Genomic DNA, 21,718 nt, shown 5'->3' with positions numbered 1-21,718 from the left:
GGTTCACCTCTGTTTTTCTTCTTCTTCTGTCTCCGTTCTGGCATTCTGCCTGTGGCCATGGCACAGCAGGCGTATATTATTTCTCAAAGCAGTTAGACCCGTTACTTCAGGCATGCATATCTCTTCAAATTAACTTCTCCAGGCCCCTGAGCAGCTGCTGCTGCTTTCTCACTTCACTGCCAGATGGGTAGCAGGCACCAGTTCTGAGGCAGGACCAGCTGAGATGCCATTCCATCCTCAGAGCAGCAGCAGCGCTGGTAAATTCCCTACTGGAAACTGGAGAAGATAAGAAGCTATATTTTTTCATTAAAATTTACTTTCATTCTTCTTTATGTGTATTATTAATAATTGCCTATAAGACAGGACTAATTTGGTACCAAAGGAAATACTGAAGAGCTGTTACATGAACAGGTATGTATAATTTTTTCATGGGTTCTGAATGCAACTCCACACCATTCCAGCACAAAATTTGCCTTAATCTGAAGTATTCCTAATTTTCTTTTTCGCATGTTAAGGCCTTCCAGATTAGTCTCACATCTAGAAAGACATACTAGAGTATTAATTTTTTTTTTTGCTGTGAAATAGTTACATTATCCTTCAGTGCAAAAAGAAGACCAAGTTACACTGCTAAGCCCAACATATTTCATTATTTCATTATATTCTCAAGCACACTGTATGGTTTATAGGAACTAATGTGCTATTTGTTAGTTATGGGTGGAGTAAGACCATAGCACACTCTATTATGAGCCTCTCCATTCCACAATAGCTTATTGCAATCATAAAAAAGAGGCTGTGGTGCCTTTTTTTATTGACCTATGATATTATAGACATTTTCTGTAGCATATCTTTTGATCCAAGATGCTTAAAGAGAACTGCTTGCAAAAGCCTTTACTTCCTCACAAAGTAGATGTTGTGAACTGTTTTCTTCTAGATCGCCTTCATCGATTGCATTGGAGACACATGCTCCAGTAATGACAGAGATACAAATTCACTCTAGTGTGAATTCATGGGCAAACTGAACTTACTGTCCCTCAGGACTTGTATGGCCTTCAGGAGCACCGACATCAAATGTGCAGATACCCCAAACTGTGAAGACCCAGTTCAATACAGGTAATATCATTTATTTTGCTAATATCAAGTAAATTTATGTTACAAATGCAAACTACTTGTCTGGCTCATGCATGGATAATTTGCTAATAGAGGCTGACAAGTATTGGGGAGGATCATGTCTTTCTTATGTGCATCCATGGCATTAAACTGGTCTTGGAGTTTTTTGTTTTGTACATTTGTTTTGCAATAGCTATTATTATTTTTCCTGGATTTTTTTTTCTTTCTTTCTCGCATGGAGGTAGAAATGAATTATAATGAAACAGTTCCTTGAAGAAATTGGAAGACTGGCAAGAAAACTGGATGTGAGGTGTTAAGCTCCTTTTGAGAGCAGAAATCAAGTATCTTGGGTCTGTGTAAGACCTTCAGTCTTTATGATTTCTCTCTCTTGTTTGCCTGTTACTCCATCCTTTAAAATTTGTCATGAACTTTAAACTTTCAGCCCTTCGGATGTTTCATGTTATTTCGATACCTGCGACTCCTCCACTTGAGCATTTGGCCAAAACTTGCTGGGCAGAAAGCAAACTACATTTCTTAGGCAATAACTTTGGTGATGACTTCAGGATTAAGACAACTAATCACAAACTTGGTGTGTAGTGATAAAGTCAATCCCAATAGCTTCCCAAGAGGTACAGGAAGGTTTTTGCAAAGTTATCCTTTACAGACATGCCAAGTACAGGAACAACTAATTGCACTGGCATTTGAAATCCATGAAGCATTTATTTATTTCTTCTTGTATTGATTTTTTATTAGCATTTTATTTAGCTAAGTTTTAGCAGCCTTTTCCTATCTTTGTTGTTATTCCTTTATCTCAGAAACCACCAATGTAATCCAGTTGCTCAGGCCTGATTTTCCCTTGGTAAACCCATGCTGACTGCTCCAAATCAACTTCCTCATCAGAAGACTTTGTTTGCACTGTTTATCTTTTATATAACATTCAGCAAATATTTAATCAGAGTATGCTTTTATTGCTGCTATGCCTTTCTCAACACATAATCGATGTTACAATACGTATACCGTGAGCACTGAATGTCACCAATGAACACAAGCAGGGGTGGATCTAACCCTGATCCAGACATGGGCACTGTGCTGTGTGTGAGCCTTCACGCTGTGTGTCTGAATCCATGTGCCACATTGGAAGAGGCTAAAGAAAGACAGACAGGGAGAAGAAGAAGGTTAAAGGCCCCATTGCCTGTCTCTGCTCCTTCTGCCATCTTGTCTCTTCCAGTAAATCCTAACTGCAGGGTATTGTCCTCTCAATAAGAACTATTTCTGCAAACAGATAAACTGAAGGAGAGAGATTAATACAAACTCTACACAACAAGCAGTTTACATACCTGAGCACTCGATCTGATGCAATAGAGCATTGCAATAGATAAGTTGTCCTCTTTGAGGTCAGAGGTTTTGCACAAGCAGAAAAGCAGGGAAACACACAAGCAGTTGGGCCTACCTGGTCTTTGGTGTAACAGAGGCAATAAAGTACTTGTAAGTCTGCTGCAACCAATTACAAAGTTTCTAATTATGAAGGATTATTTAGGATTTTCCCCAAGGAGTTCTTTTTAAAGAGTACTGGAGATTATCTCTGAAGACCTCTTCTAACCTGTTGCAGTTAAAAGCATTCCAGCTTCTCAGATGTGCCGCTCAAGGGAGCCCTTTCTATTTTATTGGAATCCACTAGAGAAAAATAAGCAACAGCCGAATCATAAAAAGGTTGGGTTTTATTACTTCACATTACAGCAATTTGCTGTTGCTAACCTCGTTGGAAAATTGCAGGGAACTGAAGATGAGTGGATGAGCACTGGGGAGTAGAATTGATTGATGGTGGGGAAATAATGAGAAGTCCCAGGGAAGCACATGGCAGAGAGAAACTTCAGCAAAAGGAGAGCTTTAAAGAGAAGCATTCTATTTTTCTTTTTCTTTTTTTTAATTATACACTTTGATCTTCACAACTTTGACTAAGCTGTTTTCAGAGCATAGAAGGCCCTTATTCCTGCATGGAAGTGGAAAGGCTGTGCTTCCCACCACTGTAAACAGTGGTAGGAGTCACAGTTTACCCAGAGCTCCTAAGAAAGTAAGTTCACATATGTAGCCTGTATTTCCTTCTGACAATGTAAAACCAACTGGTTTTAAGCTGTTTGTTAAGAAAAGTCTAGAATAGGTCACCTGTGCTTGGAGAAAGCAGATGTATATCATCTACAACTGGACAATAAACTGCTCCTCTGCATGCCAGCATTTAGAGCAGAGCAAAGCACATGTAAAAAGCCCCAAAATATTTCCCCACCTGTTTCCTGCCTTCGCAGAGCCTGTAATAGTCTCTGTGGTTTGAAAGCAAAACCGAAGATGGAAGCTTTGATTTCAGAGCAGCACAACATGTTCAGTGTGGCTACAGGGTCTGCTGTGCCCGTGGTCCTGCAGGAGAGCAAAAAGGTTTCCCTGCCATCATGAGACATTTGCAGATTTAAAATGTCTGTGGCAAAGATCACCACTTTGTGGTCTAGAACAGCATCTTTGCTTTACCATGAGCAGAAAAGAAGGAGGATCTGGTCAGCCGGGGGAACAAACTACAGAGCCAAGGGATTTCTCCTTTCTCAGAGCTCAAGCAAGACAAAAACATGGCAAGGGATGACAAAGACACTTCATCCCTAGATCTCAGAGAGGGAAGGACAAGCATGCTGGAGCATTAGAAGAGGGAAGCCAGCCAGCCTGTAGCCAACCTTTGCTTTCAGGGGAACTCAGGAAGTGGGTGAACTTTCTGTTTCTTCCTCACTGCTGACGTATACAAGGCAGTACTGCATCAAGACGAAATAGTCCTGTTTCAGTGCAGAGCAGACCAAAATTACTACTATACCGAGGTGACTTAAACTTACAGTTGAGTCTTATGCCTTCTCAAGAGACTGCACACAGGAGCTCTGTTGAAGGGTTTTTCAGAAGCCACATGTCTTGGATGCTGCAAGTCCCTTGGCAACACCGCTGTCAACAAATAAACACAAAGTCACTTGACGGTGTACACAAAACTCTCTACTATGACAGCACATCCTAACACTGAAATATATCCCCCAAGATATGGAGATAACTTTTCTTTTAAAACTTGGTTGGAGGCTGCAAGGCCGCTTTAGCAGTTCTGCAAGACAGCCTGTCCTGCTCATGCAGCTCTAGAAAGGGGAAGCAATTGTAAAGGGATTATTCCCAGGGTTTACCTCAGACATCACTTTTCAGCCTAACTATGTAACTAAAAAAAAAAAAAAAAGAAAACAAAAAGTGCATCGTAATTAAGATGTTAATTATGTAATGAGACAGGCTAAAAATAAAACAGGAAATTATTCTTCCATTTTTACTTCCAGAGCTTTTATTAGCTAACCAACACAGGCCAGCTCCTGCAAAAGCACTTGTTTAACAATTGGACAAAAATCAAAAGATAAATTTGAAGGCCATCTCCTTGGCAGCTCTCATGACAGACTGTCTTCAGCATTCAGTAAGATTCCTTTAAAAATATTAAAAAGTCATTCTATCTAAAGATTTCACGTACCTTTTAGCAGAGACTCAAAGTGAAACTCATCTGCCTAGAGCTGATGTGACCCTGCAATAATTTATAATGGCTGCCCTCATCTAACGTTCAGAATATCAGCATGCCAATCAGAGTTCCCTGGAGGGCACATTATTAATCTTTTAAAAAAAGTCTTGGGTTTAGCTGTATTATATATGATATGTCAAGGACTCATCCTCTATGGATCTCCCGCAGCCCAGCAACAGGGGGTCTTCTGAGACTGCAAAAGTGTTCACTGTGATTTGCTTTACCACATGGTAGGAAGGAGAGGGAAATGTTATTAACCATACAGAAAGAAGAGTAAATTACTCCAGTTACAGTGGCTTCCATATGACAAACCCTGAGCCAGTTTCAGGCATGCAATCGGATGCTTAAGCTTCAGTGGATGGAGAAACACTCACGCTCCTCTTTCTGAAGTTCAGTCACTCCCTGAATTAGGCCAAGTTCCCTTGTAGGAAAAGCTCCAGGAAACAGCAGCTCTAATTGCATTGCCCAGAGAGATATTGACCATGGTGAGCAGAGAGAACCATGAAAGAGACCTTTATACAAACCCTTAGTCTCTTGCCTATCTCTAGAGAATTTTTAGAAAGTTTACCTGTTCTAGGTATTATAGGTTATACAGCTTTATACAGCCATCTTTAGTGCTGGGGATTGAAAAAAAATAGGAATATTGAGAGGAAAGAGCAGTGAGAGAAAGAGCAGTGAAATATAGCACATCCAAAAGAAGATGTGCTTGTGTTTGATTTAGATTCTGTTGCCATTTACATTTAAAATAATCTCATTAGTTCAGGTTATTCAGTACCTGGAATGTTCTCTTTACTGCTTGCCAAAAATAACCTATTACGCCTCATTCTTTGTGATAAAGGACACCCGAAGGGGAAGCCATGAAGAAAAAGGCAGGAGAGTAGGCTCTGAGAAATACTCAAAATACTCAGCAGTGGGTTCGTATGCATTCCTAAGTTCACCTGAGGCCTACAAGAAACCAGGATTTCTGGCCTATGAACATGAGAGACTTCAGGAACCGCTCAGCTGGGAATCATGGGCAGAACAGGTCTCACAGGAGTGCCAAGTGGTGGAGGTGCCTGGACCCTTGTTGTATCCCTAGCAAGGGAGAAAATAAATATTTCTGCAATTTTGCTACTTATTAAGTATAAAATTCTAAGTGAAACAGTGTGTCTTGATGCTGTTTCCCAGCTCACAGAAGATGTTTCCATGCATAGTTCTGTTCAGATATACTGCTATGCCAACAAATGTGCATCAAATGCCTTTCCACTGCTGCTTTTTTCTCAGAACCTCTGCCAAATGTTACAATCAAATTTTTTTCAGTATTTACAGACAGTTTGAGAGTCTCTAAACTGTAGTTCCTGCAATATACACACAAAAGCAAAAGAAAGAGAGGAATAAAAATCTCTTGCCTACTTTGATGGGAAAATTGTCTGTGCAACAAGAAAGTGTAAGTTCTTTTATTCTTTTAGGTTTCAACAGCTGCCATACTCATACTCTGCTAAACTCCAGTATTGCAAAAATGCAACAACTTCACTGCAAGAGTTTTTGCTGATGAATTGGAGTGCTGCCCATCTAGTTCTGAAGCTGGCTTTTCCAAACCAGTGTGTGCAACCCGTTTTGTATCTGGATATAGAGATTCTTGCAGCCCCAACCTGACTCCATCTTCTGCATATAATGATCCTTCCTCATATTCTCTTCCTTATCTGATCAAGAATCACTTTAATCTTTCAAACTAAAGATGGAAATGTTAATTAGCACTAGTCAGATTAATATACATGTTATAGTTACACAAAGGTCTTGCCAGTGGAACCTGGGAAAGGAAGAAGGAAGGAAGTAGTGGGCGGAGAGGAGAGGGTTTATTTGTGGAAACCACTTTATAAGTACCAAGGACACCTCTGGTTGCTCTTTCCAAAGTAAAAAACCAGAGCAAAGACTTGCATACGGACCTGTCAGCCTGGCTGATACCAGTACACTTGCCAAATAATTGGGCCGTCTTGGGAAAGTCTTTCACTAAGTAATACTCTCCAGTATACTGTTGTTTTCTCATGTGAGTTACTCAGTAGGGTGAGCAGAAGGAAAGGGTCATTGAGTGAAGGAGGGAGAAAGTCTCCAAGAACAGGGAGAATCAAAGGCTGTTGCACACTGTCCAAGTGCAAAAACTCTTTTGCTGCAAGGAGCACACAAAGCTCAACTGTTTATTTCCAAATAACTGTCTTATTCTGGCTGGATATTAACAGAAATAATGGTAGAAGAGTTGTGGGGCAATGAAGCAGAGCAGAGCTGTGGCACCCAGACAAGACAATTTCAGACTTATGCAGAGAAGAGGGGAGGCTTGCGTTGGCATGGAGTTAACAAAAGATGGTGAGGTGATGTGAGCAGAGTAATAGGAAAACATTATCCCAACAATTCTGTTCCCACTAACACCATACATGCTATATAATATATAATATATGATAATGAATAGTCAGTCACTATCTTGATAATAAAAGATAACTGTCTTATCCTGTGGCTCTAATGTAAATGGAGATGTGCTAACACAACTGAAATTTGTGCAAGTGTCATCAGAGACCAGTCATACCCTTCTGTAAGGGTCTGCTTGAATTTGCTTATTTTGGAAACAAAGCAAAGCTTTAACTTCATTTATTAAAACTGTATAGGCAGCAGAACTAGCCAGTATTTTACTGTGGCTCATGACCTATTAGTAAAGTTCCCAGAATCAGCAGATTTCCAGATGCAGAAGTTTTAACTGGTGACAATACAAGGGACAGAAGTGACTTGTGGGTTGTGAGATTAAAATTAACACAGCATAGTTGTGTTCAGTCGTCACTTACGATAGTACAGATCTAGATTAACATCAGTATTAAATTTTAATCAGCAAGAGAATGAGAGATTAAAAGCCCTTGACTTTTTCTGGAAAGACCCAGAACAAAAAAAAAAGTTAATATTACCTTTCCCATGAGATTTTACATCAGCAGGCGTGATGGGAGAATGTGGCTACTAATTCACCAGCCTTAGAATTAATTTCTAAACTTTATTATTGTCTCCACTGAGATCCTTCAAATTACTTTTGCTATAACATCATTCCAATTACTTCAAGCTGTGCAGCAATCAGAATTTGCAGGAAAATTCTGACTCTCTGAAAGTTGTGCTCATTCTGAATGCGAACAAAATCAACTTTTTATAGTTTCTTAAAACACAAGTTTGTGGAGAAGATGCCATTTCAGGAAATTTGAAATGCATTACCCTAAGATAATCAACTGGCAAAGAGCATTGAGGTTCAAACATAACAATTATTATTTTTTTTTCTGAGAAGGATCAAAATTAATCACATTGACATTGTTAAAATGCTTTTCAATTCTTTTCATCATAGAATTACATTAAAAGCAACACATTTTTTCAGATGGTTCAGTTTTAATTAAGCTCCATTTCCCAAAGGAGAAATTTTCTTACAGTAAATTTCTTACCTTTTTATTTTATCCATTGTTTTATATGCTCTGTTCATCTGAAACTCAACTGTACAAATGCTGAAGACACTTGTACCGTCAACACTACCACATTTTCTAGGTATGAGTCTCTTACTCCATCTGCCAGTACAAAAGTGTATTACAACATAGATGTTACAGCTCTATATGTGGTACTTTATGTACTTGTTTAAGGGTTAAATATTGACACCAAACCAGACCAGTAAATGCTGCAAATCTGCAGTGTACCCTTTAAATCTAGTTTTGTACGTTTGAAGTGAGTGCAGGCTAAATAAAGCCCTTCTGCTTTTTAAGAGGTAATCAGAGAGAAATGGGTAGATTAGGAAAAGAAGCTTAGCTAAATAAATTAGAAGGGAGGAAAAAGACCTGAAGTTGCAAAATACACAGAAAGTATCTCAATTAACAGGAAAAAGCTTTTTAAATAAGGGATGTACTTGGAGTGTGGTGAAAAAATTAATTGGTTCTCTTTAGTTTAATATGGAATTAGAGAGAGGATGGAATCGCATTGCAGACCTGTTGTGTAATTTCCTTGTCTGTTCTTACAAATGATGTGGATGGAGATTTGCTTTAGCTGGACGTCCATTTTCCCAAAGAATAGGAAAAGAACTAAGAGATAATGCTCAGCTGTAGGTGCAGGCAGAACACAGCAGGGCCAAAGGAGTCAAAGCAAAAGATTTGTGGGTGGGAAACTGTCAGAGGCAATCACTGACAAATATTTGCTAGGCTGGTTTTGATAGATTCAGAGCCAACATCTGTTCTGAAGAACAGGAAAGAAACAAGTGTAAAACAAATACCAACAGAAGAATCAAGGCTTATTTGCCAGAGATTACAGGCATTACCAAGCACACATGTGGAACTCTGACCTTTGGCAAGAAGATGTGATTAGGCAAGAGTACACACGTTGCAGCCAGTGTGGCTTTCCCACGAGAAGCAGCAGTAGCTGAAGTCCTCTGAGGTTGTAAGAGGAGACCCACACCTTCTGTCAGTACGTGTGTCACCTGCAAAACAAGTAACACACGTTGTCCTCAGGAGGAGGAGAAGCTGCTCACCCTCTCTGCAGCGCTGGCACGTCACCAAGTCAGGGAGATGAGTAAGATCTGGCCACAGCCTCTCCAGCAAGACCAGGGTCTTCATCTTCTGCAGCCGCATCTTAGCCCTTACTTTAGATAGTCCAGAGTTAGTGGAGGAGTCATTCCCAGACTCCCAAGGGGAGTAATGATGTTCTGTTACTAACGGCTGCTTTAATGGCTTAAAAATGTCTTGATATCACTTACTTCCTCTTCAAGTGAGATACACCTGATAAGTACTTATGTTTACTCTTCAACTGCCCATATATTCTTCATTGTTGACAACATAAAGCAAGAAGGGGTGGTAAATCTTAACTGTTAGTTAAGGCTATGCGGAAAGTCTGCCTCAAGTGGCCAGTTTATTTCCACATGCAAGAGCCAAGGAGCACAGCGCAGACAGTTTTAGTGTGAGCTACAGAATGTGAAAGGGTAGTTTATATAACTCATCCACCAGCTATCCTTAATCCAGTGTATGTGTTCCTCTGGTATGTGCCACCTCCCAGGCAGACCCCTGTTTTCCACATGTGTCTGCTGAGCAGATAGGCAGGATGGTCAGTACCAGGATGATCAGGACCAGGATGGTCAGGACCAAGATGGCCCATACAACACTTTGCACAGTGCAAAGCAATGTAGTGTGTGGGAAGGAAGCTGGCACGCGGATGACATGAGTGTGGAGGCAGCTGAAGGGAGAGACTCCTCTGGACCAAGGCCCTGGAGCTGAGGGTCTTGTCTGCTATAGATAAAAGAGAGATCAGCTGGGATTCTACAAATGTTAAATAAATAAAAGGGAAAAAATACAGCTGCTGTACATCTCCATAAACTCTCTCACACATACAAGGGTTTCAGGCATTAAATCCCCTCTCAGACAAGAAACTGGAATTGTCTAAGAATATTCACATTGACAAATCAAGTGCTGATTAAAGACAGATGGGGAGAGGATTAAATCTGACACTTTTGTAAATTTTCATGCATTGTATCCATCATAGATTTTCTTTTTATATTCACCAGAATTAAAGCTTCCCTCTCGTAATCTTATCTGACAATTCAATCACTTTCTACCTTGAGAAGCAGAATGAGGAACCAACAGCTTTGAGTTATTAAAGGTGATCTGGTTAAACACACAAGGAGAGCGGAGCATCCAACAGACTGTGGCAGCTCTGCAAACAGTGCGCGCACGTGTCGTCATATGGCCAACGGGGAGGGTGCTCTCTCTGTAAGCACTTTCCCTGCTTTAATTTGTGGTTTGTAGAAGCTGTTTGATAGTCCGTTAGTAGTTATCTCAGGTCACCATCCTGTTAACTGCTTTCATGGTCTAATCAAACACATCACAAATTACTACTAACCCTTGTTCACGCCCAAATTCTTATCTGTGAGGAAGGCTTAGTGTGAGCAACGCTCTTTGTGCAGATGGAGTTTGTACATCTACACATTGTTTTCCACAGCTCTGATTTAACCTGTTCGTATCCTTTCAATTGTAGAAATTTAAATGCAAAACGGAGGAAAAGAAAAGAATACAAGATGGGAACCAGATGTGACTGATAAACCTCTTTCCATGCACCACAGCTCCCTAAAGACTAAAACAAAATATAATTGCTGAATGTCATGCAGAGGGGAATAGAAGACTAGATTTGCACAGCTTTGAATCTCTTGCTTTAATGATGTGGTAGGTACAATTCAAAATTTCTAAAGCATTCAGTTTCAGAAACTCACTGGGAATGACAAAGCAAATAAAACAAAGTAGTTATGCTATTGAAAGCACCTTCATGCTGTTCCATCAGCTTACAATTCTGATTTTCATTTAAGTATAATAAGCTCAAAATGAGTTAAAATTAATGTGGACACTATGTTTATACTTCAAATTATAAATAAGAGATTTATAAACTCTGTTTTCTAAAAAGGTAATATAAACTTCCTGTTCCTTTTACATTTTAAGGGAGAGTGATCTGAGTATTTGTCAATGTCATTTTAATGTATTACAACTTTTGTCAAATGCATTATTCACAAGTGTGTGTGATGATTTGCTTGTTTAGTTCCAAGCAAACACTTTAATGTGTAAGGTTGGAAAGATTATTCAAATGTTATTATCCTATTCATCCAACTCTGGTTGAGAACCAGAAGAAGGCATGTTTGCTGAAACACGCTATTCTAGCACTTTAATTAGGAGAGACTGGAGAAAATTCCCTAAGGGTTTTGGTTACACAATATTAAGCTGTGGTATAAAAAATAAAATCTAAATTAACGGAGGAGCACTCCCTCTGTGGCAGATTAGAGTTCAGACATGAACTGCATGCCTGCGGCCTGGGTCATTTTGCTCAAAAGATGAGAACAGTTTAGGTTTAGTATGCTTTTTACAGAAAAATTGCAAAAGATAAGAAGAGAAAAATAGCAGATTTCTGAGATTGAAGTTAACAGTAGGCTATTTAAAACAAAAATCTGAGAGCCATATGCTATTTAGAGACTTGATAGTGGGACTCATTGAAGGCCAAGGGGCACGGATGGCTCTGACCCCACTGCTGCTTCTGTCCTGGCTTCTCCAGTGCAGATGTGAGCACAGCAGTTCCTAAAGCTGGAGCCTGAGCTGTACCTGATCTGTAGATTAGTGGAGTTCAGCAAGCCCAGCTGTTAATCTGCTTTTCAGGAACGTGATATGTATAGTTATTTATGCTCACATTGATACTCATTAATGTAAAAGCAAATGTGAAGGGAACAAAAGGAAACCATTAAAGTAGAATGAAAAGCGAGACTCGTGGGAACTCTGATTTCCAATTAGAAACACTGCACATCTATTACAATTTTAGCTCACAGAGGTTAATAGAAAATGAGATCAAAGGCAGCATGTGTTTACCAATGGTAGATCATGCCAGACTAAGCTTCTTTGATGTGCAAACACATCTGAATAGGAAATGCAGATCTCATCTATCTGAACTTCAGGAAAATACTTGATGTGCTGCCACTTGGGACCATATCTGTTAGATGAATGAGAAAGGAACTCATAAAAGAACTGTAGAAGTGCCTGAGATTTGGAATGGGGCAGATGACAATCTGATTCTGCTGGAAGGAAAATGACTATGCTGGAATTAGGTTAGCAGTAGAGATCCTCGAGGATTTGTGGTGGGTTTAGTCATCTTCTGTAACAGTACTTACTCTGTTTCTCCTCCCAGCGAGGGTTCCCGAGGTTTTTTTTTTTGTTTTCTTTGTTTATTTTTAACCAGATGCCCCAGGGCTGCTCAGCAAACAAATGCAACTCTGCCCTGGACCCCAAGCCGTGTCACTCAGCTGGGGGGAGCCTGTGTCACAAGCCCTTTCCCTTCCTTCTGGGCAAGTTCTCACCTGGGCTGCAAGTGTTTACTCCAGGGGACCTTTGATACCGCACAAGCGCAGAGATGGTGGTGCCTCCCATTTCCCTTGAGCATGGGAGGCACTTTCAGAAGAGCTCTGCAGGGCCACACAAACACCACAAAAACTTTTGGACCGAAGACCAGTTGATAGCACTGCCAGGTCATCTTTCAGCTGCTAAAGAAAATAGGTTCCTGTGTTGGGTGGAAGCAAACGATGAACATAGAGCAATAGCTTTCATTCGTAGCCTTGAAATGTTATTTTTAATTGAAATTGCAGATGTGACAAAGCAGAAGACTGCTGTATCATTCAGGAGGAACCAGAGGACCTTAGGGCATGGAGTCACAGCAGTGTGATGAGCTTCCATCAAATATGTTGTAAGACCATGCCCTTTGAACCTACAATAAGATTTGTGCTACAGACTGGGAGTTTGTTATTCAGGGAGATGATGGAGCAGGGGTTTATTTTCAAAGCAGCAAAGGTACCTAAAAGGTATTGTTTGAGCTACTTCTAGCAAAAAAAAGGAAACTTATGATGACATTTTCCTTGTGAGCTCTTTCTGGAAGATGGCATAAAACTCTTGTCCTTTGCTTTGGAAAAGAGAAGCAAACATGAACCAGTGCAGAAAAGGCAGGCATGATGAGGGAACTAACAGATTCTCTTAATGAGAGAAACACTAAAGAGTTTAACTTAGTCTAGCAAAATCAAGGCTGAAAGAAGGAGCAATTGTTCTGTGTAAAGCTATCAAGACCAAACCTCAGGGAAGGAAAAGGCGTTTTAGCTGACACAGCACAACATAGGAATAAACTGGCCATTAATATTTTGGGGCTGGAAAACAGGAAAAAAAAAAAGTTAACTATCAGGGAACAGGGTTGTTTCCGAAAAAGGCAAATAAAACCAGATGCAATTTTAGGACAGCAGCCAATCAGCAAATGGAAGGGCCACCTTGAACACTGCCATCCTGCAGCATGGAAAAGAAACCATAAGACATTTCTAATTTGGAGCTGGACATAGAGAAGCCCAAGGGATACTAATTGCATGGCCGTAAGTAAAACCACCTCTTCTCTCACTAGGAGAGACTGCTATCTAAGCAGAGGCTATTAACACTGGGATTGAAAGGCTGGTTGTATATCAACAAAAGCTGTTTCTTTGCTCTGGAGTTATAAGTGAAACTGGAATCAACTCTCTTTAGCTCTTGTAGACTTACCTGCTGTTGCTCCTCAAAACAAAGAAAGGCAACAAGAGCAAGAAGCCCACGATATGTAACTGCTTAAGAGTGGCTGGACTATTGCTTGTGGGGGGATTTCATCTGTGTTGCGTTGCCTGCGGCTGATGACAAGTTGCTACACTTCTGATTAATTTCCAAGCTACAAAACACTACAAGCGTTGTGCAGACCACAAGATGGCACAGCTGTAGTGGCTATATAGAACTGGATAAGGAAAACCGGCATCAACAGATCAAAAATAAAAATTAACATAGTATTTAATATCAGTTAGAGATGGGGGAAATGAGCAAAAAATGTCCTGTTCTGGTGACAAAGCTCTTCTTTCTAATGAAGTGTTCTCTGGGCCTATAAGCAACAGACAATGCTGAAATCTTTTCAATAATCAACTGCTTATATATTTAATAACGAACAAAAGAAACAACAAAAAAATTCAAAGCAGAAAGAACTTTTGAACAAGGAACAAGTTTTGTCTGAGATGTAATAGAATCCTGTGACTTTAGATTATTTTCAGGCAAGTGTTACAATGATTATGGAATAGTCTTTTAGTGCTTTTTTTTTTTTTAAGCTGAAAGATTCTTTAATAACAACAAATTCTGTACCACAGACAATTCCATTTACAACCACTTTCAATTTTTGAATAGCAAAGGAATTTGAGAATAATCCTTAATTAGTTTTCGGATACCAATGACCTTTTGGTAACAGTCTTTTTATGAAGCAAGGCAATGAATGCACTCCCTGAGTCAATGTTAGTAATATTGATTTATGGAATTCAGATTCACTGCTCCAAATGACCCAGAAAGTATTATGGAAATTTACCCCAATAACTACTCTGGCAGTGTATCACAAGGAACTGGACAATATAGCTTTATTTTCTCCAGGATATTTGCTTTTATTATCCCTTAACTACTGAGGAGATGGTTTGAGGTAAAGAGAAGCAGACATATATTGAGGAGTGTGCAGGGAAGCGGAATTTTATTATGTTTATGTTGTGCGTTTTTTTAACAAAAATGATATGATTTCTGTCATTCACCAGTGACTTTTGCCAATTGTCGCGCAGCTGTTCAGCATCCAGCATAACAGAGTGATGATCCATGATTAAGATTTCTAGGAGTGTCTGCAATAAAAATATTAACTTTCCATCTGTTTATGTCCTGCCATATTCATCAAGAATTTTCACAGATTGATATATGTCCATCAGAAATATCTGTATGTAGTCATCTAATCAATATCCAAAAAGGAATAAAATAATAACTTTATTAGTCAAGTCCTCCTGTAGAAAATCAGAATTCCTGATTAGCATCCGAGTGAAAAACTGGCATTTCCAAATTTGCTACATTTCATCCAGGGAAACTATTCTCTGACTTGGAGAGTGAGGAGATTCACAAAAGCCTGCATTTTTTAAAATGAGATCTGAAACTCTGATTAGCAAGTTTTTCATTTGGGTTGACATCTTCCTCATTTGAAGTGGGAAATGCCTGTGTCTGTTCTTGCTGTGCTTGGTGTGATACTTATTAATCCAAGGAATGTCTGAGTAAGTAAGAATTTAAGTCATTGATATTCACTAATAATCATGAACTTGATTTTCGAAACAACCTAAGGGATTTGAACACAAAATGTTCTTCCCCCTCTAATTCTTCCCATATCTCTGTCATTATCATCCCCTGCCGTATTGTGTCTACTTTAGGGCTCAATCCACCAAATACTGAATGCAGTTCCAAGATGCCCCTAATGATGTGGGGGGCTGAGTCTTCAGATTAAAATCTTTCCCAGGGAAAGAATGCACACTTAGAGCTCTCTAGGAAAAGAAAAGGAAACATAGAAGAGGAGACAAGAAGGAAAAGGAGAGAACAAGTGGTGATCGATTCCTACAACTCTCGTGGTAACTGAAATGAAATGAGTCAACTTCTTATCTCCTGCTGTCAGATCCTCTACTCACACCAGCAGTGTGGCTTCAGGAGGCTCTCCAGAGTTCAAAAGGCTGACGCCAATGAATACAATTATTCTTTTGTTGCCTTAATATAAATCAGCACAGAAACAGACCTAAGAAGAATAACTGTCTATTTATTTTTTAACTGAGAGTAATAAAGGGTCTTTAAGAGAGAGGATAAATGTCCCATATAGAAAACTCAGTCTTGCAAGTCTCATTAATTTTAATGCGTTTTGTACAATCAGTCCCTGAATGCTAAAAAATGCCTCTCATAGTGAAACACATACAATGTCCCTTTTTTTTTAATTGCATCCTTTGATGACTAAGTTTGTGTATTTTGGCCTTCATAGAGAATACGCATCCTAAAATGCTGTTTACAGTTCCCTGTTACTATTGCAGTGAGTGAGCACATTCTGAGATCATATGTCTATCTGTAGAATTTTGTTTTCCTGCCCTGTCTGTCTGTACTGATGAGGTTCCCCCTGATCCTTCCCTTCTCCAGATTGAGCAGTCCCAGCTCGCTCAGCCTCGCCAGGCCAGATGTGGCCCAGTCGCTAGTGATGCACCACAGGGAATGATACTGGGACCAGTACTGTGTAACATCCTCATCACTGACAAGGATGATGGGACAGGGTGCATCCCCAGCAAGTCTGCAGATAATTCAGGGATCCAGGGCCTCCTAGGCACTCCAGTGCTACTAGATTATTTGTCTAGGACTCTAGAGAAAGTCTGCAATGTGGCCAGGATTTTAACTTTGTTGTCTTGGGGCTGGGCGAGCATCGCAGTGTTAAACCAGCCTTCACAGGCCTGGCTCCGGGATAACAACAACATCAGTGGGATGTGTTTGCCCAAATCACTTACTGCTCAGTCTCAAATCCCATCTGTAAGTAGAACTTCACTGGGAATATTTTATGCAGAATTTCTCCAAAGAAGAACAATATTCAGAAGGAGGCCAAAACTTTGACTTTCAGTACTGGAAATTATCTCAATTTCTAGTACAGAGTTGTCTTTGGATAGAAATTTCTCCAAAGCTGCACTCTGTTTGAATTATAGGTTTTGGTTCTGTCATTTAGCAGAACTGATTTTTTTACTTCAAGTAGGCACCTATTAATTATATTCATTATTGATCAATTAATTGTATTAATTATTGCTAAAATCAGTAACAGAGAACATCACATCCTAATTCCCCCTTCCTTTTTTGCATTTTGTTGCACTGTTCTCCTTAGCCTGGGACTGAACATGGTAACACCTGGGGAGTAAACAGAGTGCTTGTCACTTCAGGCTCTGGTCATATAAAGTTGCTAGAGATTTGTTTTGAAATAAGATGATTCCATATCTGCTTTTTTGCAAGAATTCGGTCCTCCCAAGAAATTTTCTGCAAGTAAAATGGAGTATCAGCTATAATTGTAACAGTATGATTGCAAACATCAGTCTAAAAGACCTTGAAGAGCTCTTGGCATTACTTCAGGTAAGGCCCAGACGTGCCACCAGCACTGCCCATGGCGGGGAGAGGGGTTGCCCGCAGCAGACTCTGTGAGTGTGGCTGTAAGTGACGAAACTGCTGAGCTGGAATAAGGCAGGTGGCTGTTTCTGAGAGCAGAATTTCAACAACTGCAAGAGGTTTTCAAACTGAAAAGCAAAGAAAAGAGCTGCCATCGTCACATCAGACACCATTTCATAGGAGCAGGAGCAGCCTGGGAATGGGAGACAGAAAATTCTTCATTTCACAAAAGTATTGGAATAATACAATTTTTCTAAAAAATTCCCTGCTGCATATGAAGGATGATGACCTACACCTAGGAAAAGATTTGAACACCTAAAGCAGAACTCAGGTGCCGAAGCTCTGCCAAACCCCAAAACCATAACTCCACGTCATAAGTCTCAGTCTCCCCCATTGCAATACTCTCTTGTGTGCATATGCACTTACTTCTGGCCCAGTTGTGATGCAGAAAGCCTTTGGCATTTTCCTCAGTGGCAGTCCTCAAACAGTTTTTAAAACAAAACTTGTTACTCTTAGGTTGGCATTGGTGGGATAGTACATACGCAGGGAAGAAACAGGAAACAGTGATTATTTACACACCCTGACAAGCCTCAAGCATTTGAATAAATTAACCAGGGTCCTAAAATTACTCTGTAGTCAATGGCTTCTTCAGAGCAAATCTAGACCAGGACCCTAAAGACAGGACTTAACTCTTTGGTGGAGCCTCACTCCCGTCTTCAGATGTATGGAAAACTGTCCTTTCAGTTTTACAAATATTTGACAAATAATTAGTGACTAAAGTTTTGCAATAAAAATAACCTTATAATCTCCATTCTGAAAAGGAGCTGTGGCATATGGACTGCTCAGGATCATTGTTTATATCTGAGTCTGACAGGTACTGTGAACTTGACCTCTTTGAGTTTGGATTAAATGTGAAATTATTTTTAGCTGCAGACTAACAATAGCAGTTTCCGTCTACCTTTTTTTTGGGGGGGGGGGAATATTGCAAACACAAAGAATGAAAGTGCTTCTCTACTGTGCTGTTGCATTGTTACACTTCTGATTTCTCTGTCATGTTTTGATCTCTTCCTTTATTCTTTTTCTTAGATCTGACTAAATGTCTGACTTCACCATCCAGCCACCCAGCAGGCTTTTTCTCAACATGAGCCGTAGTCTCTGCTTGATGCCCCATTACAGTCATTTTTATTGCGCTACTTGCTTCCAAATGCTCCTGCAGGGCTGACCACAAACAAAATGTGCATAGGAGAGTTTGTGTGATATATTAATTATCATTACACATCTCATGCATTTCACATGGCCCTAAAAAGTTGTTCTAAAAGCTACAAAATTGCCTCACTCTACATGCGTGAAAAAAAAGTGTGCTACGTCCTGCAAGGAACAACCAATATTCCAGGTACAATGATGTGCATATAGTTTACTTAGCCACTTTTAATGCACTGCTGTGCATTACTGGCCCAGAACTGTTTGATCTTTACTATGTTTATCTTTATAATGATACTGTTATATCTCAAGAGTTTTATGATCCTCCAACAGATGGAAAAGGGGCAGGGAAAGAGACAGCTGGTCTAAAGTCTTCCTGAGATCCCAGGCCTGGCATTTCCCACTGACTGGGAACACTCTGTCAAAGGCACCAAACTATTAAGAAGAATTAGGCTTGGGAACATACATGAAAACTGGATTGAATGAGTAGATCTTTGGCGATTTTTTTTCCAAATACTTGTAGGAAGTACATACAAATAAACAAAAAGAACAAAATAATGTTCTGGTGCAAGCTGTATGGTTTCCTCCTGCAGGAGCTCTTACCAGCGTGGAAGCCAGCATCTCCCTGAATTCCTCATGTGTTTTTATGGCTTTACCTTTCTTTTCCTGGTGTTTTAGAAAAGAGCTCCAATGCGCACAGACTGCATCCAGGTTCACCTGTTGATGAACATCCTACATCCCAGTTGCCTACACTGGATTGCTGCTGGAGTGCACTGTGACTCCAGGGAAACCTGTGTCTGGGTTTCTTTTCCACCTGAGTGGAGGGAAAGGGGGAGGGGAGCAAGGGGCATGAGGGAGGACTCAAGTCTTGTATCAGGAGGGATCAGGATGAGGATAAAGTGAATTCCCAGAGATGGCAACTTTGAGGTGTTTTTCATCCGATGAACTAGAGGTAGCCGGGTACTCCTGCAAAAGTGGTTGACCTGACACTTTTCATCACTGCTTTTGAGATTCAGTACATGTATCCTTGCTTGTATCCTTCAGTACATCTATCCTTGCTGCCACTGGCACAGATACAACATGGAAGGGGACTCGCTTTTCCATCCTCACAATCCCATTCCTGGAAACACTGAGCTGTAAACATACTGGCTGCTTAGCTAGGGTCAGGTTAGTCCATGCACAAGACACAAAAGGAAAAGGAAGGTGATCTCTAGCATCCTCTGTTACTGTTTCTATAACAAACCATGGCCACACACATACTAACCCTAAAATTTATCTGTTGTTACAGCTTAGCAATCTAGAAAAGTCACAAGGAATCTGTTACAGGGGGCAGCTCCTGAGTACTCAAACTGGAGCATGTTTTAGGGTTGGCCTACAAAGCACCAGACCAGATGTTCAAACCAAGATGAAAGTACATGTTTTGAGAGCTGAAGAGAGACATGTTATTATGCTAACTCAACTCTTTTCATAGGTACCAATCCACTCCTACAGTCAAAAAAAGGACCATAAAGCAGATCAATTTCCTCAGCCAAGAGCAAACAGCACTTTTCACCACAGACTCATGGGGTACCCAAGCGTGGAAGCTGTTCTTCTGCTGGAAAGGTTATATTTCGACACAAGCTTTATATAGTGCTTTTCCTGTCATTTAGAGGCAACACGCGTAGCTAACCATCATGGAATGATTTAGAAACTTGATTAGACAGCTAGGAAGCTTGCATTTCCTCAGTAAAAAGGAAGCTTTGTTGTCTGTCTCAGCACTGATGGCCCTTGTAGCACAGCCCACTGCACAGTGAGTGTAAGGTAGCGCTGGCTGCCAGTTTTCCCTTGTTTGTTTTTCCCAGATAAAAGGGCAAAATCATTAAATACTGACTGAACACTTCATTTCACATGAGCAAAGATATTGGTACAGCAGGCTGCTTTCTAAATAAAAGTTTAATGATGTGACACAAAGCAAGAAAAAGAGCAAGCACTTTTAGGTTCATCCTCATCCACACGCAAAACAACTTTATTTCTTGCAGCAGATGATGAGCACCACAGTTCTGTGGCTGCAGAAGTGAGGGTATCACTGAGTGCCGACCTCTGCTGACCTCACCTGGGAATTTCACAAAAGCATCATCCTCCCTTGAAGGCAGCAGATATCGTACCCGTACTCTCACATCACGGGGAACCACGCAGCCACATCCCGCTCTCCTCCGCCTCACAGCCTCTTGCTCAGAGGAAGAGGGAAAACACTGAATGATGAGGGAAGATGGTAAAATTCAGGGCTTGCATCCTGTTCAGGTTGTGAAAATTGAGATATTACTTCAGAAAATTTGAAAGTGGTATAAAAAAGTATCACCAGTAAGTTACACACACTGTTTGCTCATCTGAACCTGAAAACTAAAGAGTCTCTAAAAATGATCACTTAAATAGTACAGTCATATTTCTATGTCATGCAAAGGTGGTTTGCAAGTAACTTTTTTAATAATGGAAATAATTCTTCCTAGTACAATACAAGGCTTATGACCTATTTTTGCTTCTTATGTTTTAAATTTTGCTCTAAAAATATCAGGATTACACTTTTTTTTTTCTTACTGTTTTTAGGGAAGATTTCTCTAGACAAAGTTAAAATATTCACAGGGAATGTTAAGATAATCAATGGGGAAAGATAATGGTTCTTCAACAAACATATTTTTCTTCCAAGATAATAGTTGATCAATAAAGTTAAATATGTAATTATTATTGTTGCTGTTAGTATAACAGTTAACAAAAACAAGTCCCTGTATAGTCTAAGGAAGCTTTTCCTTATTTCCACTCACCCTCCTGGCTCTTGAGACAACCTTTGGATTGTTTTCTTCTTTTGTCTCTCTGGAAAGAAATACATTCAAATACTTTCATCATAAAAATCAGATTAAATAAAAATCTTTTAGTATTATTAAAAAGCTAAAATAACCTGAGATGATTTTTCCATCTCTTTTTCAAACCATCTTTAAAAATTTCTCACCCTGTGAAATTCCTTATCTTTCCTATTGGAGACTTCTCTCTCCTCTCTCTCAGGTTTTCTGAAACGTGGAAAGGAAAGCAAAAGAAGCAGGAGCACCCACTCACAGCAAGTCATGCCACAGCCGTGGCTTTTCATACATTAAGGTGTTTTAAAGGAAAAACTTCCCTCTAACATTTGTCCTGGAGGATAGTATCGTCTATAATAATTTATAGCAATATATAATGTATAATATAGAATATATTATAATTTGCAGAGCACAGTTTACCATGGTGTCTGCACCAGCCATGTGGAAGTATGGTTACACCCTATCACCCCTCCGCACCGCTGGGACTTCAAAGC

At 39.9% G+C, this 21,718-nt stretch overlaps 1 long non-coding RNA gene across 2 annotated transcripts; it reads left to right on the top strand.

Annotated features, from left to right (window-relative positions):
- LOC139827350 (uncharacterized) lies at positions 1-14,968 on the top strand. Of its 2 annotated transcripts, XR_011737872.1 has the most exons (4): positions 1-411; positions 932-1,110; positions 10,685-10,869; positions 12,822-14,968. It is a non-coding gene; the product is annotated as an uncharacterized lncRNA (long non-coding RNA). The 2 variants fall into 2 exon arrangements; XR_011737871.1 differs by lacking the exon at positions 12,822-14,968 and having other exon boundaries at positions 10,685-11,034.
- Positions 14,969-21,718: the final 6,750 nt, after the last annotated feature.

The sequence above is a fragment of the Patagioenas fasciata genome, chromosome 2 (genome assembly GCF_037038585.1).
Source record: "Patagioenas fasciata isolate bPatFas1 chromosome 2, bPatFas1.hap1, whole genome shotgun sequence".
In the NCBI taxonomy this organism is placed as follows: Eukaryota; Metazoa; Chordata; class Aves; order Columbiformes; family Columbidae; genus Patagioenas; species Patagioenas fasciata.
This window is presented reverse-complemented; position numbering and strand designations above follow the sequence as displayed.